Genomic DNA, 27,735 nt, shown 5'->3' on the forward strand with positions numbered 1-27,735 from the left:
ATTCCATTACCTGGGGTCATAAAATTCCTTCTAAGAAATCGTGGCTGTCAAGTCCAGTCTGATTAAAAAGAATGACAGATGATCTGCAGCCTTGGACATGATGTTTTTGACTGCCGATTATTTCACATATGAAAGATGATTAAGTGATTATAAAGGAAATCCACAGGTACAATTACAGGACCTCACATCATAAATAATTTTAAAGGCGAGTAATCTGCACTTTTCATGTCTTTTATTGTTTGCATACAGTTCCTTGAATTGCCTCCACCCCAAGGCATTTCAACTCTCTGCTTCACGTAAAATACCTTTTCAAAATCTCACCAGCCCCACACAACACCCTGAGCATAAAACTTATCAGTTAGATTCCTTCCTGCTACTAACCTAGAATGCTTGTTTGTCATGAAGCGCAGCACACTTATCGAATAAGAAAGCAGAGATGGGTCATTCTTCCTTCTTGCTCTCTTACTTTCATAGTACTTGAGAGTGACTGGGATAACTCAGTTGAAAACAAATGGCTAGGGGCTTCCCTGGTGGTGCAGTGGTTGAGAGTCCGCCTGCCGACGCAGGGGACGCGGGTTCGTGGCCCGGTCCGGGAAGATCCCATATACCACGGAGCGGCTGGGCCCGTGAGCCATGGCCGCTGAGCCTGCGCGTCCGGAGCCTGTGCTCCGCGACGGGAGAGACCACAACTGTGAGAGGCCCGCATAGCGCAAAAAAAAAAAACCCAAATGGCTCCATATAATTATTTAAGTTTTTAATGGAATCTCCCAAAGTGCCTGTTGCTGCTGTTTCTTACTGTTTTACTTATTATACGTCATGTAATTATACAATAGTATCACAAAAAGAGGACAAATCATTTTTGATGGTGACAGAATTAATATGTTTTGATACCTTTGCTCTTCAAAATAGATAATAGTGATTTCCTAACAACGAAGTAGTAAATAAAGCCGAGGCTCAAATATGTCTTTAGCCTGTGGCATGATGATAAAAAGATAATTTCATTAGGAAGAAAAGAAACAATAATGCTTTCATTCATAGAATGAATTCTGGAAAGGAAAGAAAACTATGTTATGACTGTCTTTTTTTTCTTAATTAATTAATCTAATTTATTTATTTTTGGCTGCATTGGGTCTTTGTTGCTGTGCGTGGGCTTCTCTAGTTGGGGTGAGCGGGGGCTATTCTCCGTTGTGGTGCACATGCCTCTCATTGCAGCGGCTTCTCTTGTTGCGGAGCACGGGCTCTAGGCACACAGGCTTCAGTAGTCGCGGCACGTGGGCTCTAGAGCGCAGGCTCAGTAGTTGTGGCGCACGGGCGTAGCTGCTCCGCGGCATGTGGGATCTTCCCAGACCAGGCCTCGAACCCGTGTCCCCTGCATTGGCAGGTGGATTCTTAACCACTGCACCACCAAGGAAGCCCCATGACTGTCCTTTTAATGTGATTTCCTCGCTCTCTGTCCACTTGCACCATTGCACAATATTTTTTCTTCAACTTTTGGGAGAAGAGTATATCCACTAATGTGTTGACACATCTTCATATTTTCCCTGTAACCTTCCCTTTGTATCTCCTCGAAGTCCGTTTACAGCAGAGGGCATAGCGAGCTACACCAAATACTTCCAAATACTCTTCCAAATACATGAAGAGTATTTGGAGGGCATCTAGAAAACCTGAATTTATCTTGCCCATATATGGCAATGCAGCATAGTTTTCTCTCCTCTAGTTGTTGAAAGAAAATATCAGAGTGGAAAAGGTGGTAATGATGTAAGTAAATATGATTTTTGAAGGGACTGTTTTAGAAGACACTGACCACCTGAGAGTAAAAGAGAAGTATACCTAGGTCCTTCCACCTTGAATACACTTGTTCATCCATCCCATTCGCGCAGATCCTTCTCAACTAGATTCCAGTGTCACTTTGTTTTTTGAGGGGCCTTCCCTGACTCCTCCCCACTCCCATATATTTTACAATAGCCCTTCATAAGTGTTTTACATTATCAACCATATTGCATTATATTTTAGTTGTTTCCAAGTCAGTCTCCCTAAAGAAGTACGAGCTGCTTTTGAGTAGAACTGGATTAAATTTATTTTTGCTTCCACAACAAAACCAAAAGATGTTTCTTTGAAAGCATCAGTAAAATTAATAAGCCTCTAGTGAAGCTAAGTAAAAAAGAGAGAAGACACAAATTACTAATATTAGAAATGAAAGAGGGCACATCACTACAGATCCCATGCACATTAAAAGGATAATAAAGAAATATGAGAAATTCTGTGCTCACGGATTTGACAACCTAGATGAAATGGACCAATTTCTTGAAGGACACACTGCCAAATCTCACACAAGAAGAAACAAGACAATGTGAATAGGTCTATAAGTATTAAAGACATCAAATCAATAATTAATAACCTTCCAGAACAGGAAACAGCAGGCCCAGATGAGTTCACTGGTGAATCCTTAAGGAAGAATCCTGAACATTTAAGGAAGAAATTATACCAATTCTCTACAATCTCTTCCAGAAAGTAGCAGCAGACGGAATACTTTTTAATTCATTCTATGAGGCCAGCATTCCCCTAATACCAAAACCGAAGACATTACAAAAAAGAAAACTAGAGATCAATTATCTCTCATGAACATAGTTGCAAAAATCCTCAACAAAATATTAGCAAATTGAATCCAACAGTGTATAAAAAGAATTATACACCATGGCCAAGTGGAATTTCTCCCAGGTAAGCAAGGCTGGTTCAACATTTGAAAATTAATGCAATCCATCACATCAACAGGCTAAAAAAGAAAAATCTTTTTTATTTCAATAGATGCCCCCAAAAGCATCTAACAAAACCCAACACCCATTCATATGGGAACTCTCTACCTTCTGTTCGGTTTTGCTGTTAACTGAAAACTGCTCTAGAAAATAAAGTCTATTAAAAAATTTATTAAGCCAAAAAATTCTTATGAAAATTCTTTTCTTTCTAGAGAGCCTTCCCCTTAAGGCACTATTCTGCTTTGTGTTTGGTTTCAATGAGCTGTCTCTTCTCTGCTGGTTGAAGCAACTTTGTCACATTTTGAAACACAACCAAAATTTCTGGGCACATTCCTCAAACTGGGGCTCAGAGCCCTGTAGTAGCACTGCTGTGACCAGCCTCCATGCCACTGAATACCATGGGACATGGACATCTGTGATGATTTAATTAGCTTGCTTTTGCTATTTCCCTAGTAGTATAGAGAAGAGGTGGTATTCTTTAGTCACCAACGGGTGTTTTGAAACTTCGCCCGTAGCAAGCTGTACAAGGGAGGCTGGTAACTGGAGAGCGTGCGCAAAGATGGCAGCTGCATTGATATAGGAGTGAGGTCTCATGTGGTGGTAAGAAGGATTTTGTGAACTTTGCATGATCACTTCTTCACCTTGCCAGTCACGCACGACAGAAGGATGAACCTCTTTGCCATCTGCTTCCTCTCCCTCTAAAGATGACAGCTTGGGTACATCTGTAGTCAGTGTTTCCAAGTTTAACTAGGTGTGTGCCAAATGTTGAACAGTGATTCCAAACTTTAGTGTTTATTAGAATCACCTGGAGGGCTTTTCCTTTTCAGATTACCAGGGCCCACTTCCAGAGCCTCTGATTCATTAGGTCTGGGGTTGGGGCTGAGAATTGGCATTTTTAACAAGTTTACACGATTCTGATGCTGCTGATGGAGGGACCACATTTTAAGAACCTCTGTTCTAGAAGGAGGCCCACCTGAACAGCAAAGGAAGAACTTAGTGGAAGGTGTAAAAGACACCAGAGAGCAGTATGTGTTTCTCTGACTTTTTTTTTTAAATGGATAGATAGCTCAGACCATTTTATCTTGGAAAAAATGTAGTGGGTGTTCCACATTAAAAAAAAACTACAGTGTGCAACTTCCTTTTAAGGCATTGGCAAAAATGGTATGAAATAAGAACAAGAGCCGGCTGGAGGTGGAGAGCCACGTCAAATATGAGAAATGGGAACTTTTGCTGCCTGGTTCCAAATCAGTTCTCATGTTTCTATATCTATTTTGTCCATCTCAGGATTGTTAGATGGTTTTTTTGTGCTACCTGCCTGCCTTATATGCAACACCTAATAAGCTTCTAAAAGAAATCTATTAACTTTGAAAGCTTTGTCATTTTCTGAATATGGCTTGATGGTCTTCTTAAATTGTTGGTAACTCCTATTTTTCCTCCAAAATATTATCAAACATTCCTTTAATACCCAAAATATCTAGGTGCTGTACATTCAGTTATTGAAACAGACATATATGTCTTTTGGAGAAAATAGGGCCCCGGGTCAGTGTGAAATAAGGTGAAAGTAGTTGTGAGGGAATTTATGCCAACTGGATAGTTTAAAAAATTGTTTCTTTGGTAAAAGTCTGAGAAATAGAGGTAAGGGAGATCTATATCTCTTTTTTCCATGACCTGGCTAGTGGGTGTTCCGTTCTAATGTAAACAAACATGAAAGCAAGTCTCAGATCAGAGTTTGGATGGATATTAATTAGTGAGCTGGCAAAAAGAAAGAAAAAAAAATGAAAAAGAAAACAGAACAGACCTAGTACCTATTCTTGTGAGGTCAGTGGAGTCCCTGGGCAGGACTGGCCTGAAGAGCTGTCTTGGAAACAGAGATGGTATCAGGTGTCTAGCTGGACTGGGCACAGAGTCTTCTGTCAAGTGGGCAGTGGGTTAGGGTGAGGGTGAGGGCTCAAGACCAGATGCTGTGGCAGAATTCAGAGGATTTACTCTTGGGTGTTCAGCTGCTGGTTTGGCTCAATTCTTATTCTTTCCTCGTGCAAGGGCAATAGGGCCTATGTAGTTTTCCTAGCTACCACATTTCTGGAAAACCACCCGTTTCTTCAATGAAAAATGATTTCTGACACCTCTTATGCTAATGAACAAACCCACTAGTGCAGATTTAGATAACACATTTGAAGTGTTTGCCTTGCCTGCCTCTGAAGTGTGGATTCCTGATTAGGGGCCTTTAAAATATGACCTCATTGTCTTTAGGATATGAGTGAACATTGACTTATGGACCCATACATATATCACTGTTTTGTTCCAGTTATATAAAGCAGTTAAGAGAGGTGAGGTATAAGATTCTACAGGTTAATCACTGAGGGGCTTAAAAAATTGGGGAGTGTTTCTCCATTATCTAGTGTACAAGTTACAGGTGTTGGGGGTAGAGAAAGAAATTTGGGGACTGTTAGTGTTTACTGTTATATAAAATTGGATATCTCTGTATGATTTAGGTTAGTATTTAAGAAAATGTTATGAAAATGATTGTGACATTTTCTAATTCCGTCTTGAAGACCCAGGATTTTAGATTCTCTATGGCAGATGAGCTAACGAGGGGAAAGGCATGCTGGTAAAATCGGATGGAACTTTTGCAGAGGGAGGACTGTTTCTTTTCACACTTTTCTATTCCTAGCACAACACTTGGGTAGTGATGATAGCAAGCCTTGCATATAATTATTGAAAACAATGCCAACCCGAAATGAAAGTTCCCAGTGCCGGCTTGCCCCTTTTATTCAAGATCAGTTAATTTGCCAAACAACTGGAATGAAAGATTGTGCCTGAAAGGTTAAGAGAAGCCATGTTGCCCTTGGCTTCATTCTGTCCTTTCTGTTTAAGTCATTTGATGTTCAACTGACACTTTTGAAATCAAAGACATGACAACATATATGTGTATGTTACATATGTGGGTGTGTGTTAAATACGGTATAGATTTTCTGGTTTTTAAAAACGCCAATGACACAGATAGGTGAGGCAAAGTTAAAAAGAACTTGGCAAAGTAATTTATTTCATCTATTTCAAAATTTTATTTTACCTCCCCCAACTCAAATTCAGTGACCAGTTGTCTGGAAGGGCACTGATGTATAAATACCAAGCCAAATGGTAGACTGTTGAGATAATGGGATTGTTTTGGGGTCTGAAAAAACACCCACTCATTTGGCAGTTTTCTAGAAGGACTCATCGGGACTCAGCATACAGCCCCGGTTTTGGTTTCATTTATATATTTACTTATTACAGCTAAGAGCAAGATTCCACATTTGGATCAGTGAGGTAAACAGGCACAGGCTGAGTCTGGAGGAATCCATGCGCGGGCGTCCCCCGTGGTCCCCAAATGAGGCCACATAGAGCGCTCCCTGCCCCAGTGCAGAAACACAGCCACTCGCTTGCAGCGTTTCCGCCTAAGCAAGCCTGTCTGAGACTCAGGGCCCAGGGTTTTTACTGACGTTTGGTCACATCATTGCAAGGACCAGCCACAATTACTGAAATTCAGAAGTCCCTGGAACCAGGTGTTTTGTGCTCCAGGTGGGAAAGCAACCTGCTAATGTAGGGAACTTCTCAGAAGCTGACTTCCCAGAAGCCAGCTAAGGGCCAGCCCTGCAAGATATCTTTCTCAAGATAACAGCTAGGCCTGAGAGAGTAACCCCTTCCTGCAGAGATGTATACTTTTTAAGTGCTCTTGTAGTATCTGTCATGTGATCATCTATAAATGTATGTTTGTTTGAATAAATACGTCAGATCATCAGCTCCTTGAGGTCAGAAGTCCTAGCCTCTATTCATGTTTCTATGGCACCTGAATGACAGGTTGCGTGAAGGGAAGCCCAAAGAGTATCTCTGGAAACATTCTGGGAATGTTCTGGAAACATTAATGAATGCATCAACGGAAAGTGGGATTTTAGTTCTGTGTGTAAATTAAAAGTTGGATACTTAATTAGATTATCATTTAACTGTGGGTATAATTTATAGATGATAAAATTCTCATTTTCTGAACAGAATTCTGGCAGCCTGGCCACAGTAATCTTAGGATGACCTCATTTCTAGACTCTCCAAGCTAACTACTAAATACTGTTTTATATAATTTCCAACTTCCAAGTCAGTTGTACGACAATGATCATAAACACCTCCCAGAATGAGAATGGTCGTGGTGGGTTGGTGGTTCACACAGAGCTGTCCCGTATTGCCCCAATCTCTACTGCCACTGCATTCATCTTCCGGGTTAGGATGGAATAAATGGTTATCACCAGGAAGAGCTTATCTTTAGGGCAGAAGGTCACAGTAATGATATCGGGGATGAAAACAGGAGATAAAAGAAGAGGATATGGCTGTTTATCCACCACATCTGGGCCAGTTGAAGTTCTGGACTGTTATGGACTGGAATCGTCTAGTGTTAAAAGGTAAATTGAGGCATAGTAAAAATTTTAAGAGTTTTTTGAGCAAAAATCAATTTAAATCGGGCAATGCCAAACCAGCTGTGGTTAGGATCCCTCCACAGACAGAAGCCAGGGGAAAGAAGTATATAGAGAAGGTGCAGAGGCAAAGAAAGGAAATGATTGATTGGCTGTAGCATCACACCTAGTTGGCTGTTTGTGATTGGTCGCCCTTAGGTATTGATTTCCTAACCCAGAGGCCTTTACAGGCTTAGACTTTTTTTGGTTTGCTTACATAGGCCACCAGGGCATTAGAGCCACCTCCATATAATGGTCTCCTTATTTAATTAATGTAACACTAGTTTTGTTACCAAACTCAGGTTTGGCTGCTCGCCGCTCAAAAGCCAGTAATTCAAAAGGCAAGTGTCAGGAGAAAGGAAAGTTGCTTTAATCAGAAAAGCCAGAAATGTAGGGAGAAGGTGGACTCATGTCCTGAGACCAACTCCAAAGATTCTGCTCAGCCAGGACAGTTTTTAAAGGGAAAGAGGGTGGGGGGAGAATCTCAGTGAATCATTGAGGCAGGAGGTTGGGTTCCGCATCATTCTTCATTGCGTGCAGACTGGCTGACTCTCTCTTCAGATGTTATCTTGCCTGTGTGATCTGCCTGCAGGATTGCTAAGGGGGTTTTCTCGGGGTAGGGAGTTAGTCTTTCTTTAACTACTTAATTCTTCCTTCTTACTTCTTTTACTCTAGGAAAAGAATTAACAGGTTAGGCAAGGCATGATGTACATTCAGAAGAGCATAAGTCAGGAGTTAGTTTAAATCGCCTAGGGGAATTCTCTAGCGGTCCAGTGGTTAGGACTCTGCGCTTTTACTGCCGAGGTCCCAGGTTCAATCCCTGGTTGAGGAACTAAGATCCCAGAAGCTGTGCAGTGCAGAAAAAAAAAAAAAATTGCCTAGTGATCTCATCCCTACAATTAGGCTCTTTCAAGGTTACAGGGGAACAGAAATGGGCAAACAGGAAAGGGGAAAAGAGCTGCTTTCAGTTTCTCCCATATTATGGTTTAACAAAGGTTTGCATGTATGTTTCACATGTATCCCCTCTTTTCAAAAGCATATACTTCATTATGTATTTTTTAAATTAAAAATTACTATTGGGGTTTTCTCTGATTGTGGGGAGCACGTCTGTAATACTTTGCACAGATGGGTCTTGGAAAACAGCAAAAGAAATGTGCTGGAAGTCCAGGGGTGACCCCAACATGAGCTTAGTCATGATGCTTTAAACTTCATTTCCTCACCCATGAAACGGCGTTATACTGACCCAGTGAGGCAGAGACTCATTTACAAACTGTAAAATACTAATATAATGTACGAGATGACTGCTATTGTCATAGGACTAGCAATGAGACCTCTGAAACCCCCAGAAATATGCTTGCTGTTGGTCTTGGGCTAGGTTTCCATTGATTGCTTGCTGAATAGAAACAGGGAAGTTGGGAAAACGTGGAAAAGAGAAGCAAGCACATAGGTTGACTGGAAGCTGAAATAAGGCACAAACAAGGGTCAGCTTGATGGTGGCTCTTCTAGATTCTCTCCCAAAGACCTTGCCCTACTATCTGGCTGTAAATATGATTTTCTTGTGTGTGTGCTGACGGTGACTTTTGTATGCAGAAAACTTTATTTAAGGGAAAGTTTTGGACTAACTTGATATCTAGTGTATTCAAGTTACCTGTTCAAAATCCTGTTTCTTCCTTATTTAAAAAATTTTTTTAATCTAGCAAAACTTCACACTTTTATGAGGACTTAATGAATTCAGTTCCCTTAAACATTTAGAATGGCATTTCTGTATTTCTTTTAAAGTCCTTCAATTGTGTAACAAAGTATTTAAGTTACCAAGTATTTAAATTACTCTTATAAAGCTAATGTTTTAAACTTACAGATACAAGTGTTTGGTTCTCTTAAACATTCCCGCCTCATTTACAAACTGTCTTTTAACATATAATCCCAAATCTAAACCAGTTTCTCAAGTACACATTTTAAATTAGAATTCCAAGGCTAACTTACTGGATATTCTCTGTGCCAAATTCTCTTAAATAAAATAGAGCGCTTATAATATCAAATATGTACAGATTAACTGTAAACGTAATACAAAAATAATACCCTGGGATTGATTTATTCCATCATTTCTGTACTTGATTCTAAACTTCTCTGGGGTTAAAAGACATCCAGTAGGGAAAAAAAGTATTCTCACCAAGGCAAGATGGGGCTCCCGTCACCATTCACCAAGTTTTTGATTCAGCCAGGGAGGCATGGGCCTGGTCTTTACTCCTACTTGTGACACTGATGAGAAATATACCAATCGCTGTCAACATCCCTGTTTCTGGACCAGTGCTTCTCCATCTTTAATGTGCATTCGAGTTACCTGGGGGTCTTGCTGAGATGAAGGATTTGATTCAGTAGGTTAGGGTGGGCCTGCGATTCTGCATTTCTCACAAGCTCCCAGGTAGTACCTCAGTTGCTATGCGGAGACCACATTTGAGTTCAAGGGGCATTTTACTTAGTTCTTCCATCTGCTTGCAGATGACTTCCTCTCCCACGGAGATATCTAGCTTCCTTCACAGTGTGATTGGTTTTGCATTTCTTTGACTAAGAGACATTCAAATGTAATCCCTATTAGGCTCTGCAGACTTCTCAGGGCTTTGTGTCTCTGTGGTCAAAAAATTAAAAGAACCCTTGAAGATTAAAATTGCTGTGACTCATTTAAAGGGAAAAAAAGATTGTTTTTTTTTTAATGATTGCTTTGAAATACTTGCATACAAATATTTCACCGGATGGGACTTCCCTGGTGGTCCAAGGTTTAAGACTCTGCGCTTCCAATGCAGGGGACACAGGTTCCATCCCTGGTCGGGGAATCCCACATGCCACACAGCACAGCCAGGAAAAAAAAAAAAAAAAAAAAATATATATATATATATATATATATATATATATATTTCACCAGAAAAAAATCCTAAAGGACCAGGGGATAAGGTTGCCAGAGTGATAACTTGAACTCTCTTGAGTTTTATAAATATAAGGTACAGGGCTTCCCTGGTGGCGCAGTGGTTGAGAGTCCACCTGCCATTTCAGGGTACACGGGTTCGTGCCCTGGTCTGGGAAGATCCCACATGCCGCAGAGTGGCTGGGCCCGTGAGCCATGGCCGCTGAGCCTGCGCATCCGGAGCCTGTGCTCCACAACGGGAGAGGCCATAGCGGTGAGAGGCCCGCGTACTGCAAAAAAAAAAGATAAAATAAATTAAAAAATAAGGTATAGCATTTTAAAAAGTTGGTTCCTATGTCTAAATGATTTTTTTAGATTGTTTCTAGATACTTTGTATTGATTAAAGATATTATTACAGATGCAGGTTTGGGGGGGTTTGTTTAACATAATGGCTGTACCTCCTCTCCCCTCCCCCTGAGTCCTTATTTGATTGTCAAGGAATACAGCTTGCTGGGTAACTTTTTCTGTCAATTATGAGAAGCAAGGCATCTCACAGAGTGAGCTTTTTATTTAAACTAGCTAACGCCAGGCCAAAGTTCTCTCTAACATTTCTTTACTTCATAAAGTAGACAATGTAAACTTTAGGAAAATGTGTGTGTGTGTGTGTGTGTGTGTGTGTGTGTGTGTGTTTCTTTGAATGCTTTGGGCGTTGAGAGTTTGGGAGCAAGCACTGAGCAGTGAGTACTGTTCAGTTCCCATCAGAGATTAGTGCTCTGTGTGGTCTTACAGGAGGCCTGAGTAACACATCCCTGTTACCTTGCCGGCGTCCTAGGCTGTTAGGCTTGCTACCCTACTAGAAATGGCTCCTCTCTTGTGTTCAAAGGAGTGCAGTTGTGTACAGCCTGCCAACAATAGGTTTCTGTATTTAGATGTGCAGGCAGTTCGACCCCGCAATTCTACTTCTAGAAAGCAGCCCAAAGAATTAATTGGACAGCTGTGTAATTTATTTCAAGGATGTTCATTGTGGTATTGTTGACCGTAGCAAATACTAGAAATGACCTAAATAGCCATCAATGTGGAACATGCCTGCATGTGGAATAATATGCATTCGGTACAAATTTATATTAATCATCCTGGAGAAGGGCTATGATGTATTGCTAAAAGAATAAAGCAGCCTACAAAGAAGTAGTTATGGTGCGATCACATTATTGCAAAATAATAAATAATGTGTGTGTTAAAGTGCAATTTTCAAAGCAAAGTAAAATCACGAGTCTCATACAGGTATAAAATGAACACATGTTAAAGGTCTTGCTTAAGTCATTATCAGTGAGGGGACTGGTAAGATGGTAGAAGGGTTTAAAGGAGAATCCAAAGAACAAACGTGTATAGATCAGGAATGTTAAAATGAATCCGCAGTAAAAGTGGCTTCTTCAACAGGGACCGTGGTCAGTTGCACCTCCACCTTACAGAATTTATTTACTTGTCTATAGACAAGTATTATTTTGCATTGCTGTCAGTTATCTACAACTGATGGAGTTGCAAAACAGTTCAAAGCCAATGAAAGGTGCAGAACCACCATACAATCAGAATCGTTGAACTTGGAAAGGTGTGTTCTACGGTTCAGAGCCTAAGCAATGCATAAATTTTCCCTTAAAACGCATTTTCCCTACATGTATGTGTATATTAAAGTCTGGAATGGGAACAGAAAAACAATTATCTGTGGATGGTGCAATTTTGTGTTATTATTTTTGTATTTTTTCCTATTTTTCTGTATTTTCACAGCATTTCTAAATGAGCATGTAATATTTTTTATAACCAGAAAAAAACCCACTTCATTATTGAAAAACAATTACAAAGCATCCTCTCATGTTTTTTAGTAAATCCTTCAAGGACAACAACAAAAGCAAGGGTACTGTGATTAAGATAATAGGAGGAGAGGGGGACCAGAGAATGTCGGGTGGCCAACAATCCCCTGGCTGCCATTTCTGGTTGGTCCTCTAATTGATTGCTTTGTGTTCAGGCCTAAAATAGCCTCATTTACAAGAGATGTGGTGAAATCGAGGTGCGTTGGCACATCAGAGGTGCTTTTGGCTTTTCACTCAGTAAAGTGGCCCGCAGTTGCTACTGTTTTCTGTGCCTTTGTAAGTTGCGTCAGGAAAAAGCCCTGTTCAGTACCAAGCAACCTCTGGTGGAAGAGGGGAGGAGGCCAGAGGCTCAGCGTGGCGTGTCAGAAGGGAAGATGACAGTTATTAACGAATAGATGTTTCCAAGTTCATGCAACCCCCCTCGGGTTAATGTGCTTATTTATTTATAGAACTGATTTGAAAATTAAACAGAGCTGTTTCTCTCCCCAGTTTTACAGTCGTAAAGAGATAATAAACGCGCTGATGGCTTACATTATTCCATAATATTTGCCTAGGTATTGATCATTGCTTAGAGATTTTTTTGTCTTTCTCTGCTCTGGGTGTTTTTTTCCCCTCTCATGCCATTGTGCTTCTGGCTATAATCCTCATTTCCTTACAGCCTGCCAAACTGCGGCTCCTTTTGGGTGCCAGGTTTTTCTTCTAATCCTCACCCTGACTGATGAGAGATTTGCAGAGAAGTTGGCCCACAGGTACAATACAGTGTGTGTCTTACTGACAGTGCCCGTGGAACATGTTGGATAACCCTAGAAGGTTATATTCGTCACCTGTTGTATGAAAATGATTAAGAGCACAGCAGTAATTAAATAGTCTCTTGCTCTTCTTAGGTTTACCTCAGAGCTATGGGCATGTTGGTGCCAAAATGTTTTTGTTGACTGAATGAACTGAACAATGCTTATTTATATCAAGCTGTGTGTCACCTTTCTGGAGTAGCCATGTGTGTGACTATGTAAGCATCCTGCCTTCAGAAGGAGTAACTTCACCTGTAAGAAACATTGGGGTTGGGGGGGGCCAGTGCTCACATTTGATTTGGAGGTTTAGTTCTAAGAACAACACTACATCTCGTCAGGGCAGCAGCCCTTAAGGCAGGATTGGCCTTGGGAGAGAAGAAACAAGAGGCACATTTGGTCTTTGATGTCTGTACTGGGTGGAATAATGTCCCTCTAAACTTTATGTTCTCGTACCTGTGATTGTGACCCTATTTGGAACTAGGGTCTTTGCAGATGTAGTAAAGCTAAGGTGAGGTCCTATAGAATTAGTGGAGGCCTAATCCAATGACTGGTGTAAGAAGGACATGTGAAGACACACACACAGATACACAGAGGGAAGAACGCCGTGTAACAATGGAGACAGAGATTGAAGTACTGCTGCTGCAAGCCAAGGAATGCCAAGGATTGCCGGCCTCCACCAGAAGATAGGAGGAGGCAAGGGAGGATTATTAATCTAGGATTCTTCCCTAGAGCCGTCAGAGGGAGCATGGCCCTCCCGACACCTTGATTTCAGACTTCTAGCTTCCAGACTGTGAGAGAACAAATTTCCGTTGTTTTATGCCACCCAAATTTTGGTAATTTGTTATGGCAGCCCTAGGAAACTAACACAGTGTCCCCTACTTCATGGCGATGTTTCCCTTTCTTTCTTAGTGTCTCTCACTCCCTGGCATTTGGTGCTTTTCTCTTATGGGTTTATCCATGTATTAGCTAAGATTGAGTAAGGTAAGCAGAAACCATTCTAGGTATATCGATCGGGAAGGGATTGAATATAGAGAATGACCTGCTCACACACTGTTGGAGGAATTAGGTAGTGAAGGTCAGGGAAACCTTCGTACTATCAAGAACTTAGGAGGTGCAGGGAAAGCAAGAAACCACTGCCTGATATCTTAGCAGCCTTCAGCACTTAATGGGATCATTTTTTAGAAGCTGCTTGGAAGCCCCCAACAAAACTCTGCATATATCATCTGTTGATGCCCACACATCTGACTCCCACTGCCACCAGTGAATAATGTCTTCTCTGTCTTCTCCTACCAGGTCTCTGTGAATGACTTTCAGTGGCAGGATGTAGACGGGAGCCTTGCTTTTAAGGGATGCTGAGAAATGTAGTCTCCAGCCTTTCAGTCCCCGTGACCCTGGAGAGAGTGTTGAAGGGCAGGGGCAGAACTAAATACAGGAGATGATGTCCTGCTTACTCATCTTAACTCCTTTCCCTCAAAACAAGAACAAAAGTACTTGCTTCTCTGAAAGGTTCTGATAATCTATTCATTTACACCAATGTACTAAGGATGAGTGAGTGATAGCTTTAAATGTCTTTTCTCCCAGGACAATTTGCACTTTCACAAGATGAAAGATTTAATTAAAAGAAGTGAATCCATTTATTTGACATTTAGTTGGGACAAGGACTCAAAACTGTTTCCTGAGGGGTCCTCAGAGATACAAATAAATTTTAGGTGGAAATCTAAAATCCTTTTGAGGATTTTAATCCAGTTGGGCTTTTTCTTTGTGTGTGAAATGACATTTGGTTGATATTCTTTTGTTTTTATACAAGGAAGTAAATGAGAGATGGATTCATTCTGGTTGAATGGTTAAAGTCTTCTCGATTGTCTATTACTAGTGACTTTCAGCAGGGCAATTTTATTCCCCCCTATCTCCCTAGGGGACATTGTGTAATGTCCAGAGACATTTTTGGTCTTCACAGCTGGAGTGGGGGGATGGTACTGGCATCTAGTGGGTTGAGGCCAAGGATGCTGCTAAACATCCTGCAGGGCACAGGGCAACCCCACAGCAAAGAATGATCCAGCCCCCAAGTCACTAATGCCACAGTTGAGAAACCCTCCTCTTGTATTGTATGTGGTTAGAGGGAAAAGGTGAGGTAGATCTTTATTATTTGTGACCCTTTTCTAACCTCAGGTAATCTTCAACGCTGCTGCCACCGGTGTTGTTTGACTGTCCACTGCCTTACCTCTTTCAGTGTCCTCTGAGGTCTCCTGCCGAAAGGGCTCCCTGGCCACCCAATTCAGAACCAGGGTGTTGGCAGTGCGTGCCCTCCTGTTTCACGGCTCTTTGGTTTTGTTCCATTCTGAGATCCCCTCTCTTTCAAAGCCTCTTCCTCCCAGTCTGGAAACAGCCCGTCTGCAGTTTGCCCCCGATCCTCTGAAGGGTCTCAGAGTCTCCTCACATGTCTAGAAGGCCCATTCTCTTCTTTTCCCTTTAGCACTCTCCCCTTCACCCCTGCCCTTTGCCAAATGGTCTGTGTCTTGACATTTTAAATGTTCTCATCTTTTCTACATCAGCTGGAGAAAAGCTGATGCCACAAAAATCTGTTCTTCTCCCCAAATCCCACCCCACTTATTTATATATGTGTGATCCCTCATGCTCAGGGTACTTGCCCTGAATTTGTACAGGTTGTAAATTGCCCCGTTTGTGAATTGGGCTAATTGTATTGATTTTGTTCATTTGCTTAATGCTGGAAGAGTCACTTCTCTGGGTTACTAAAGACGAAATTCTAAGAGGGTACAAACAAGGTCCCTGCAGTACTCTTCAGCCAGCGTGGACACCAAAGCAGGGCTAATTAGATGCTAAAGAAAGCCTCTTTGATGATGAAGGTAATTAGATACTAAAGAAAGCCTTTTTGATGATGAAGGTGATGGCAACCCAGGCTGGAAGGACTTTGGAAGCCCGCGAAGCCTGTTCCTGTGCACCCAAGCAGGCTCAGTCATCCAAGATAGATGAGCATCAATCCAATTTTCAAAGATTTCCAGAGAGGAACATTTCACAACCTGTTCCAGCTATTAACTACCCAGTTATGAAAGCCTTTTCTCTATTTAACCTAAATCTCCTGCCTCTTAAGGAATCAACATTGTGTAAAAATTATAGTAATAAATTTTGAATTGTGAGTTAAGATTTTCTTTCTATGTAGGAAATTTATATAGTACAATTTCCCTTCAAGTTAACAGGGTTTTTATTTTTATCTGAAAAAAAAACTTGCCAAGGTAGGGCTTTTGGCGAGGGGATTGGAATTCAGAAGAAATGAGTAGCTCGAAGAGACGGCAGACCGTATGAAGTAAGAAAAATAGCTTAATTCTTCCTCTGTATTCTCAGGCGGGTACTGCGCAGCTGACTTAGAATGCCAAAAGCTCAAGATGACTCACACTTGGGGTGTTTATTTCCTTAAAGGCATCCTCTCTCCTTCTGTATTAAGCTAGTGCATTGTACTGCTTCCTCCGTAACTTGCTACAGGGCAGCTGCTAAACTATGCAACTTCACAGGGCAGTTCTGTCTGCCTCAGTGTCCCACCTTTCACCGCGATTCATGCAGTTTATTCAGCAAGTAAGGATTGAGCTTCTCTGTGTGCTCAGGCGCCGTGTAGGCTAATTATAGACTGAGAGAAGACGTTGCTGTCTCACCCTGCACGGGGCTTTAGAGGCCAACGGGGAAATGAGGCTTGTACATACGGAAGTTCAGAGAAGGGCTCTGGACTCCGGGACAGCAGTGTGTGTAAAATACAGTGGGAAGCATTTGGTACATAACTGTGTAATAATTATGCTTTCTGCATTCTTCAAGAACATATGACTTTGAACCAAGGTGAACCTGGTGACAAATCTGGTCTTTATCACTGCATGATCTTTCTGAGCCTCAGAATCTATCCTTACAAATGGAAAGAAATCATACCTGCCTTAAAGATCATTGTGGTGATTAAATTAAACTAAATTAAATGAGATAATGTGCTTTAAAAGGGCTAAGCTAAAAGGCCTAGTACTGGGTGGGTACTTAATAAATGTTGCTTCCGGATTCTTTCTTTGATGATTCAAGTATATTGTAAAGGACTTTTATTCTTTCTTTTGGGAGAGGGTCACCTCCTGGTATCAAAATTGCCTTCCTGCATATGCGGACTCTCCCAAGTCATGAGATGCCACAGACCCACCTTTCCAGCCTTCCTTGCAGCTGGCAGTGGGGCGTGTGGCCCATGAGACACACCAAAATCTGTCCTTGAATCAGTCGCTCATGGTTTGGAGAAGGAAGGGCCGCACAGAATCCATCTGCTGATGTGTCAGGTCGGCCGTAGCCACCGTAGCTGGTCATAAGAGGTCTCAATTGCTGCAGTTCCAGCAGAGGCAGCCCAAGTCCACGTCGGTGGTATCCACCCTGCAAATTCCCGTGCGTGTCCTCAGTGGCAGCAGTGGTGGTATTTTTTGTGTGCTGGTCTGTAACGTGACTTCTAATGTTGGCCCTGGCGGCATCGCCTCCAGCCCTGATTCTCACGAGCTCCGCGAACAGCCTTCATGAACAACCACCTTTCCTTTCATTAGTCCCTTTTGAGCTTGTTATCCACATTCTGTTTCTGTTGTTCACAACTTGAACTTTTGACTGATAAAAATATTGTTATGATTATTGTAATGAGTTTGTTTGGTTATATAGTGGTGTCTTATGTGCTATCAAACAAGGAGACTGACTGTTCCCTTCACCATACATAGGCCCTTGGAATTATCCCTTCTCAATTAGTTTTCATTTCTTGTTTTTAAAACTTTCTACATCTTCCTTTACTGTACCTTTACTGTAACATCATTTCTTTTTTTTTTTTAATAAATCTTTATTGGAGTATAATTGCTTCACAATACCATGTTACTTTCTGTTGCACAACAAAGTGAATCAGCCGTATGCATACACATGTCCCCATATCCCCTCCCTCTTGAGCCTCCCTCCCATCCTCCCTATCCCACCCCTCTAGGTCATCGCAGAGCACCTAGTGGATCTCCCTGTGCTATGCGGCTGCTTCCCACCGGCCAACTATTTTACATTTGGTAGTGTATATATGTCCATGCCTCTCTCACTTCATTCCAGCTTACCCTTTCTGCACCCCGTGTCCTCAAGTCCGTTCTCTATGTCTGTGTCTTTATTCCTGTGCTGCCACTAGGTCCATCAGAACCTTTTTTAATTTTTTTAGATTCCATATATATGTGTTAGCATATGGTATTTGTTTTCCTCTTTCTGACTTACTTTACTCTGTATGACAGACTCTAGGTCCATCCACCTCACTACAAATCGGTCAATTTCGTTTCTTTTTATGGCTGAGTAATATTCCCTTGTATATATGTGCCACATCTTCTTTATCCATTCATCTGCCGATGGACATTTAGGTTGCTTCCCTGTCCTGGCTAGTGTAAATAGTACTGAGATGAACATTGTGGTGCATGTCTCTTTTTGAATTATGGTTTTCTCAGGGCATATGCCCAGTAGTGGGATTTCTGGGCCATATGGTAGTTCTATTTTTAGTTTTTTAAGGAACCCCATACTGTTCTCCATAGTGGCTGTATCAATTTACATTCCCACCAACAGCGTAGGAGGGTTCCCTTTTCACCACACCCTTTCCAGCATTTATTGTTTCTAGCTTTTTTGATAATGGCCATTCTGATTGGTGTGAGGTGATACCTCTTTGTAGTTTTGATTTGCATTTCTTTAATAATTAGTGATGTTGAGCATCTTTTCATGTGCCTCTTGGCCATCTGTATATCTTCCTTGGTGAAATGTCTATTTAGGTCTTCCACCGATATTTTTAACTGGAATTTTTTTTTTTTTTTTTTTGTGGTACGCGGACCTCTCACTGTTGTGGCCTCTCCTGTTGCGGAGCACAGGCTCCGGACGCACAGGCTCAACGGCCATGGCTCACGGGCCCAGCTGCTCCACGGCGTGTGGGATCTTCCCGGACCGGGGCATGAACCTGTGTCCCCTGCATTGGCAGGCGGACTCTCAACCACTGTGCCACCAGGGAAGCCCTGTTTGTTTTTTTGATATTGAGCTCCATGAGCTGTTTGTATATTTTGGAGATTAATCCTTTGTCTGTTACTTCATTTGCAAATATTTTCTCCCATTCTGAGGGTTGTCTTTTCATCTTGTTTATGGTTTCCTTTGCTGTGCAAAAGCTTTTAAGTTTCATTAGGTCCCATTTGTTTGTTTTTGTTTTTATTTCCATTTCTCTAGGAGATGGGTCAAAAAGAATCTTGCTGTGATTTATGTCATAGAGTGTTCTGCCTATGTTTTCCTCTAAGAGTTTGATAGTGTCTGGCCTTACATTTAAGTCTTTAAACCATTTTTAGTTTATTTTTGTGTATGGTGTTAGGGAGTGTTCTAATTTCATTCTTTTACTTGTAGCTGTCCAGTTTTCCCAATACAACTTATTGAAGAGGCTGTCCTTTCTCCATTGTATATTCTTGCCTCCTTTATCAAAGACAAGGTGACCATATGTGCGTGGGTTTCTCTCTGGGCTTTCTATCCTGTACCATTTATCTATATTTCTGTTTTTCTGCCAGTACCATACTGTCTTGATTAGTGTAGCTTTGTGGTATAGTTTAAAGTCAGGGAGCCTGATTCCTTCAACTCCGTTTTTCTTTCTCAAGATTGCTTTGGTCATTTGGGGTCTTTTGTGTTTCCATACAAATTGTTTGTGTAAGATTTTTTGTTCTAATTCTGTGAAGAATGCCATTGGTATTTTGATAGGGATTGCATTGAATCTGTAGATGGCTTTGGGTAGTATAGTCATTTTCACAATATTGATTCTTCCAATCCAAGAACATAGTATATTTCTCCATCTGTTTATGTCATCTTTGATTTCTTTCATCAGTGTTTTATAGTTTTCTGAGTACAAGTCTTAAACCTCCTTAGGCAGGTTCATTCCTAGGTATTTTATTCTTTTTGTTGCAGTGGTAAATGGGAGTGTTTCCTTAGTTTCTCTTTCTGATTTTTTGTTGTTGGTGTATCGGAATGCCAGAAATTTCTGGGCATTAATTTTGTGTCCTGCAACCTTATCAAATTCATTGATTAGTTCTAGTAGTTTTCTGGTGGCATCCTTAGGATTTTCTATGTATAGTATCATGTCATCAGCAAATAGTGACAGTTTTACTTCTTTTCCAATTTGTATTCCTTTTATTTCCTTTTCTTTTCTGATTGCTGTGGCTAGGACTTCCAAAACTATGTTGAATAATAGTGGTGAGAGTGGACATCCTTGTCTTGTTCCTTATCCTAGTGGATATGCTTTCAGTTTTTCACCATTGAGTATGATGCTTGCTGTAGGTTTGTCATATATGACCTTTATTATGTTGACGTAGGTTCCCTCTATACCTACTTCCTGGAGAGTTTTTATCATAAATGGGGGTTGAATTTTGTCAAAAGCTTTTTCTGCATCTATTGAGATGATCATATGATTTTTATTCCTTAATTTGTTAATGTGGTGTATCACGTTGATTGATTTGCGTGTATTGAAGAATCCTTACTTCCCTGGGATAAATCCCACCCTATAATGGTGTATGATCCTTTCAGTGTGCTGTTGGATCCTGTTTGCTAGTATTTTGTTCAGGATTTTTGCATCTGTGTTCATCAGTGATATTGGTCTATAATTTTCTTTTTTCGTGATATCTTTTTCTGGTTTGGTGTCAGGGTGATGGTAACTTCGTAGAATGAATTTGGGAGTGTTTCTCCCTCTGCAATCTTTTGGAAGAGTTTGTGAAGGATCAGTGTTAGCTCTTCTCTAAATGTTTGACAGAATTCGCCTGTGAAGCCATCTGGTCCTGGACTTTTGTTTGTTGGAAGATTTTAAATTATGGTTTCAATTTCATTACTTTTGATAGGTCTGTTTATATTTTCTAATTCTTCCTGGTGCAGTCTTTGAAAATTGTACCTTTCCAAGAATTTGTCCATTTCTTCGTGGTTGTCTATTTTATTGGCATATAGTTGTTTGTAGTACTGTCTTATAATCCTTTGTATTTCTTCAGTGTCAGTTGTGATTTCTCCTTTTTCGTTTCTAATTTTATTGATTTGCGTCTTCTCCCTTTTTTTCTTGGTGAATCTGGCTAAGGGCTTATCAGTTTTGTTTATCTTCTCAAAGAATCAGCTTTTAGTTTTATTGATCTTTGCTATTGTTTTCTTCATTTCTATTTCATTTATTTCTGCTCTGATCTTTATGATTTCTTTCCTTCTACTGACTTTGGGCTTTCTTTGTTCTTGTTTCTCTAGTTGCTTTTTGTTTGTTTGTTTGTTTGTTTGTTTGTGGTACATGGGCCTCTCACTGTTGTGGCCTCCCCCGTTGCTGAGCACAGGCTCTGGACGCGCAGGCTCAGCGGCCATGGCTCATGGGCCCAGCTGCTCCGCGGCATGTGGGATCTTCCCGGACCGGGGCACAAACCTATGTCCCCTGCATCGGCAGGCGGACTCTCAACCACTGCGCCACCAGGGAAGCCCCTTTCTAGTTGTTTTAAGTGTAGGGTTAGATTGTTTATTTGAGATGTTTCTTGGGGTGAGATTGAATTGCTATAAACTTACCTCTTAGAACTGCTTTTTCTGTGTACCATGGGTTTTGGGTCATTGTGTTTTCGTTGTTGTTTGTTCCTATGTATTTTTTAATTTCTTCTTTGATTTCTTCAGTGATCTCTTGGTTATCTAGTAGCGCACTGTTTAGCCTCCATGTGTTTTTACAGTGTTTTTTCCTGTAATTGATTTCCAGTCTCATAGTGCTGTGGTCAGAAAAGATGCTTGATACAATTTCAATTTTCTTAAATTTTCCGAGGCTCGATTTGTGACCCAAGATGTGATTTATCTTGGAGTATGTTCCGTGCGCAGTTGAGAAGAAAGTGTATTCTGCCACTTTTGCGTGGAATGTTTTATAAATATCAATTAGATCTATCTGCCCTATTGTGTCATTTAAAGCTTGTGTTTCCTTATTTATCTTCTGTTTGGATGATCTGTCCATTGGTGTAAGTGGGGTGTTGATGTCCCCTACTATTATTGTGTTACTATCGATTTCTCCTTTCATGGTTGTTAGCATTTGCCTTACGTGTTGAGGTGCTCCTATGTTGGGTGCATAAACACTTATAATTATATATTCTTCTTGGATTGATCCTTTGATCATTATGTAGTGTCCCTCCTTATCCCTTGTAACAGTCTTTATTTTAAAGTCTATTTTATCTGACACAAGTATTGCTACTCCAGCTTTCTTTTGATTTCCATTTGCATGGAATATTTTTTTCCATCCCCTCACTTTCAGTCTGAAGTGGGTCTCTTGTAGACAGCATATATATGGGTGTTGCTTTTGTATCCATTCAGCCAGTCTGTGTCTTTTGGTTGGGACATTTAATCCATTTACATTCAAGGTTATTATCGCTATGTATGTTCCTATTACCATTTTGTTAGTTGTTTTGGGTTTGTTTTTGTGGGTTTTTTTCTTCTCTTGTGTTTCCCCCTTAGAGAAGTTTCTTTAGCATTTGTTGTATAGCTGGTTTGGTGGTGCTGAATTCTCTTAGCTTTTGCTTGTCTGACAAGCTTTTGACTTCTCCATCAAATCTGAATGAGATCCTTGCCGGGTAGAGTAATCTTGGTTGTAGGTTTTTCTCTTTCATCACTCTAAGTATATCCTGCCATTCCCTTCTGGCCTGCAGAGTTTCCACTGAAAAATCAGCTGATAACCTTGTGGGGATTCCTTTGTATGTTTTTTTTTTCCCCTTGCTGCTTTTAATATTTTTTCTTTGAATTACATTTTTGTTAGTTTGATTAATATGTGTCTTGGTGTGTTTTTCCTAGGGTTTATCCTGTATGGGACTCTCTGTGCTTCCTGGACTTGGGTGACTGACAATTTCCTTTCCCATGTTAGGGAAGTTTTCTGGTATAATCTCTTCAAATATTTTCTCAGGCCCTTTCTTTTTCTCTTCTTCTTCTGGGACCCCTATAATTCGAATGTTGGTGCATTTAGTGTTGTCCCAGGGGTCTCTGAGATTGTCTTCAATTCTTTTCATTCTTTTTTCTTTATTCTGCTCCTCAGCAATTATTTCTGCCATGTTGTCTTCCAGCTCACTTATTCGTTCTTCTGCCTCAATTATTCTGTTACTGATTCCTTCTAGTGTATTTTTCATTTCCGTTATTGTGTTGTTGATCTCTGTTTGTTTCTTTTTTAGTTCTTCTAGATCTTTGTTAATCATTTCTTGTATTTTCTCAATCCATGCTTCCATTCTATTTCCGAGACTCTGGATCATCTTTATCATCATTACTCTGAATTCTTTTCCAGGTGGATCGCCTATTTCCTCTTCATTTATTTGGTCTTGTAGGTTTTTACCTTGCTCCTTCATATGTGACATATTTTTTAGTCATCTCTTTTTTTTTTTTTTTTATGAGTGGGATTGTGTTCCTGTTTTAGTGGTTGTTTGGCCTGAGGCTTCCAACACTGGAGTTTGTAGGCTATTGGGTAGAGCTGGGTGTTGGTGCTGAGATGAGGAACTCTGTGAGACCTCACTCTGATGAATATTCCCTGGGGTCTGAGGTTCTCTGTTAGTGCAGTGGTTCAGACTCAGAGCACCCACCGCAGGAGCTTCCGCCCAACCCTGGGCTTACGAATCAATATCCCGCAAGCTTTTTTCTTTTCCTCCATGCTTCGTCTAGTTTCATTTGCTCACAGGGTGCCCCATACAGAGGTCTTGCCCCCAGCACTGCAGACCAGAGTTCCTAGGGCAAAATGGCTGTGCCCAACACCTCTATTGTAGCATCATTTCTTGCTAGAAAAATAACAGTGTCCCAGAGTTTCCATTCTTTTGATGCTAGATCTACATGAATGGGAGATATACCTTGTAAAACTGCCAAAACCTATAATGCCGTATGCAAAGAGAAGGCAATTCCGACTTTCTGTTTTTGGCATTAAACAAATGCCTCACTATTGTTCATTAATATTCTGTTTTAAAACCTGAGTATTAAGCCCCAAAGCCCCCCTTTTTAAAAATATTTATTTATTTATTTATTTTTGGCTGTGTTGGGTCTTCGTTGCACGTGGGCTTTCTCTAGTTGTGGCGAGCAGGGGCTACTCTTCATTGTGGTGCATGGGCTTCTCATTGTGGTGGCTTCTCTTGTTGTGGAGCACGGGCTCTAGAGCGCAGGTTCAGTAGTTGTGGCACGCAGGCTCAGTAGTTGTGGTGCACGGGCTTATTTGCTCAGCGTCATGTGGGATCTTCCTGGACCAGGGCTCGAACCTGTGTCCCCTGCATTGGCACGTGGATTCTTAACCACTGCACCACCAGGGAAACACTGTCCCAAAGCTCTTTGCTATAGTTAGAAATTTCTCAATATTTTAACGAAGACTGTGAATTAGAAAAAAGAAAGACCTCTTTAATTAAAAAACAGCAACAAACAGTTAGTCAAAAGTCAATCTCCAAGGTTCTTGTTCCAGGGCTGACAGTGTAGCTGGTACTATACTAACCATCATTGGCTAACCATTTTGCTGATAACAATTATAAATTCAAAATTATAAACTGTATAAACAATTGTTGGAAAGCTGTTTGGAGAACAACAAAACAAGCAGAAACTACAGGAGATGGGACCCTTCCAAGAAGAGGAGCACATTCACACTTGACAGGCTTCTCTGCCGAGCCTGCTTCCCAGCTCATGTGGCACACAGGGGTAGAGCTCAAGCAGGAAGTGGCATTCTAATTAAGTGGAGGACTCAGAGGTTAGAGTTCAGGGCTGCCGAAACACCTAGAAATTGAGAAGGAATCTTGGAGATGGGGGACCCCCAAATCTACGTACACATCCCCAGTTGACTACTACACTCTACGTGTGCAGGTGTGACTCCAAGGAACATGACAGAAAGCAGTAGTTGGGTAGTTAAAGACCTGAACAGAGATTTTACCAGATGCCTGTGCTGGGAAAACAAAGACTGGAGTGTGAATCCTGTGAAGTGATAAAGTTTGGTAAACACTTTGTGGTTTTCATTGGAACCCCAGAGTAGACATGCTTTAGGAGTAAGGACTGTATCCCAGGAATGAGGACTGTGCCCTTGAAATAAGGACAAAACTGAAGTAGATCCATCCTAAGAAGACTGAAAAACCAGGCATCCACAGAATTAAAGTGATTCTCTACTCATATAATTGCCTGCTACAACAAAAGCCAGTGCTCTTCAGAGGAAGATAACAAAATCCGGACTGTATAGAACATATCATAAATAATGTCAGTATAGGGAGTTCCCTGGTGGCCTAGTGGTTAGGATTCTGGGCTTTCACTGCTGTGGCCCAGGTCCAATCCCTGGTCAGGGAACTGAGATCCTGCAAGCTGTGCAGCATGGCTAAATAAATAAATAAATAAATAATTTCAGTATATAATTACAAATTACTGGACATATAAGAGGCAGGAAAATGTAACCCATAATCAAGAAGGAAAATAATCAATAGCTGAAGATTCACATGTCACCCAGGTGTTGGAATTAGCAGGTGAAGACTTTAAAATACAACACTTACTGCAATGTGTTTAAAATTTTGTAGGAAAAGATGGGTGTAATGTGTAAAATGATGAAGAATTTCAGGAGAGTGAAGGAAACTCTAAAAAAATAACCAAATAGAAATCCTAGAACAGAAAAATCAAAATTATATCTTTGGTATCCTATTCATTTTGGTATCCTTTTCAGTGCCTTTATGCCAAATAAAATTGTTTATGCATAGCTGATTATTAATTATATTTAAAAAGGTAAATACCTTTAAATTCATAAATTCAGATTTCCTCCTTTAAATCATATAAAAACAGGCAGATTATACCTTACCATGCTATAATAAAAGTTTACAGTAAATTAAAGTAATAATGTGTCTAAGTAATTTTTAAATACAGTTGAACAAATTATTTCATTTAAGCCACTCTACTCAATTAAATACAATTATCTGTTGCATTTACTATACCTGTATTTAAAATGTAAAGAGTAAAATTATGGAAAACTTCTATTTAGGAAATATTTGGCAAAATTACGAAATACTTGGAAGGAACTACAACGATTACGAATCATTCTGGTAGGGTGGTTTGCCTATTTAGAATCAGCTAACTGAAGTAAGTTGGCTTTCAGTAAGATATTTAATTTGTTGATTTTAATTATTGAATGTAAAAACTGTTTGTGAGATTAGGGATCACAAGACCCAACACAATTAAACTCTAATAGGCTTTTGACTTTTTAAATTGGTTTAGTTGCTAAAGTATTTTTTTTTTTAGCCCTCTTGTGAATCAATCCAATGTATCTTGAATGAACATATAAATTATTTCTAGTCATAAAATATTTCCTTAAATATATATGATGTAGTATGGGGCTTTTAATCTGGAGTTTTAGAAAACTAAGAGCAGACATCCCCGTGCCTTTTTTTATTTTACAGAATAATAATGTATTAAAAAGTGTATTTCTTGAGATTAATTATTTTGCCAGTTCTGTGTTGGATATTTGAAATAGCAAATGGAAAACCAATACCATGTACTGTCTTCACTTTTTAAAAGAAATAATTTTACAGAGCCGAAAATTAGTTTAGGAAACCAAAATAAGAAGAAAAACGGAAATCCTCTATAAGCAAGGACTGTAGACATTTTACAGCCTCATCTATTTATATATACACCGCATAGATCTCATTTTCCTTTTTCCACTGCGAAATATTGGATACTTTCTCACTTAACCCAAATCTATAGATTACCATTTGAAAACCGCGCTGTAGTGTGATGGGCTTCAGTGTAGTGGTTGGACCTGATGGGTGGCAGTGGGTGGGTCTGTGAGTCCCTTGAAAGTGTTTGCAAAAACGTGTCTATCTGTACACATTGGTTCTTTTCTGGGAAGAGGGTGCCTAACTTTCAGATGATTATCCGTTGTGTCCTCGTTCCAGAAAGGATAAAGAATCCCCACTAGTACTTTTCAGTTATTGACAATGGTGAATCTCTTCCATTTCCTCATTGCTCCTAACTTTTAATAATTGACAAGAGAAGTCAGTGTAGAGGGATATTCATTTGGTCATTTCTTAGGATCATTTCACTTATAAGAAACGAGATGAAGCTTTTCGGTATCACGTGTTGCTATTGTGAAATATGAAAGCCGCTGCCTGTTTTCAGAGAGTTCACTTAAGTGACAGGTGCTTGGTTTTCCTTCTGTGGTAGTGCCTTCGTGAATACTTATTGCCCTGTGACTTTGAGCATATCCGTGTATTGAAGGCCCACTTATTCAAGAAAAGATTGAAAGTATTTAAGGCCCACCTTATTCAAGAAAGGATTGAAAACGGTTCCTAAATAAATGCACAAAACCATAAGATAAAATGTAAGCTAAATGATAGAAGCAAGTATGAAGGCGAAAAATTAGTTGAGTTCGAAGGGGAGAGAGTGCAGGTCAGCAAAAGTAGCTTGAACCAGCAGAAGCCAGCTTGAATGACCACCAGCTGGCATGGGCTAGCACAGACCAGTGTGAACTGGTTAGAGGCCACATGAGTTCTGTGTCCTTGCCCCTGTGGTGGAGTGCCCTGCCATTTCAAACCACCGGTTCCTCAGTGCCGCCTCCCTCCCTCCTTTCCTCTCTTCCTTCTGTAAATGTTCCTTGTAAATTTCCTCTCTTCCTCCTGGAAAAGTTTCTTGAACTCCTCCATGGTGCCAGGTTCCCTGCTGGGCACTGGGGATATAGCATAGTGAGAGAGTTAGCCTCTGAGCTAACTCTCATTGGTCTTGAGAGGTCACCAATGACATGAAGTGTGAACAGTGATCTACTGAGGGCAGCAAAGGGTACCCTGGGAACCTGCCTTCACGCTGTCCCCGGGTTTCTCTGTAAATGATTGGAATATTTGGCAAAGAGAAATCCACATATTTGAGGGACTTTGGTTTCCACTGACTGGTACCGCTGGAGCCTGAAATAACCCCCATTTAAATATGTGCCAATAATCTGATTGG

The sequence above is a fragment of the Phocoena phocoena genome, chromosome X, assembly GCF_963924675.1.
Source record: "Phocoena phocoena chromosome X, mPhoPho1.1, whole genome shotgun sequence".
Classification (NCBI taxonomy): Eukaryota; Metazoa; Chordata; class Mammalia; order Artiodactyla; family Phocoenidae; genus Phocoena; species Phocoena phocoena.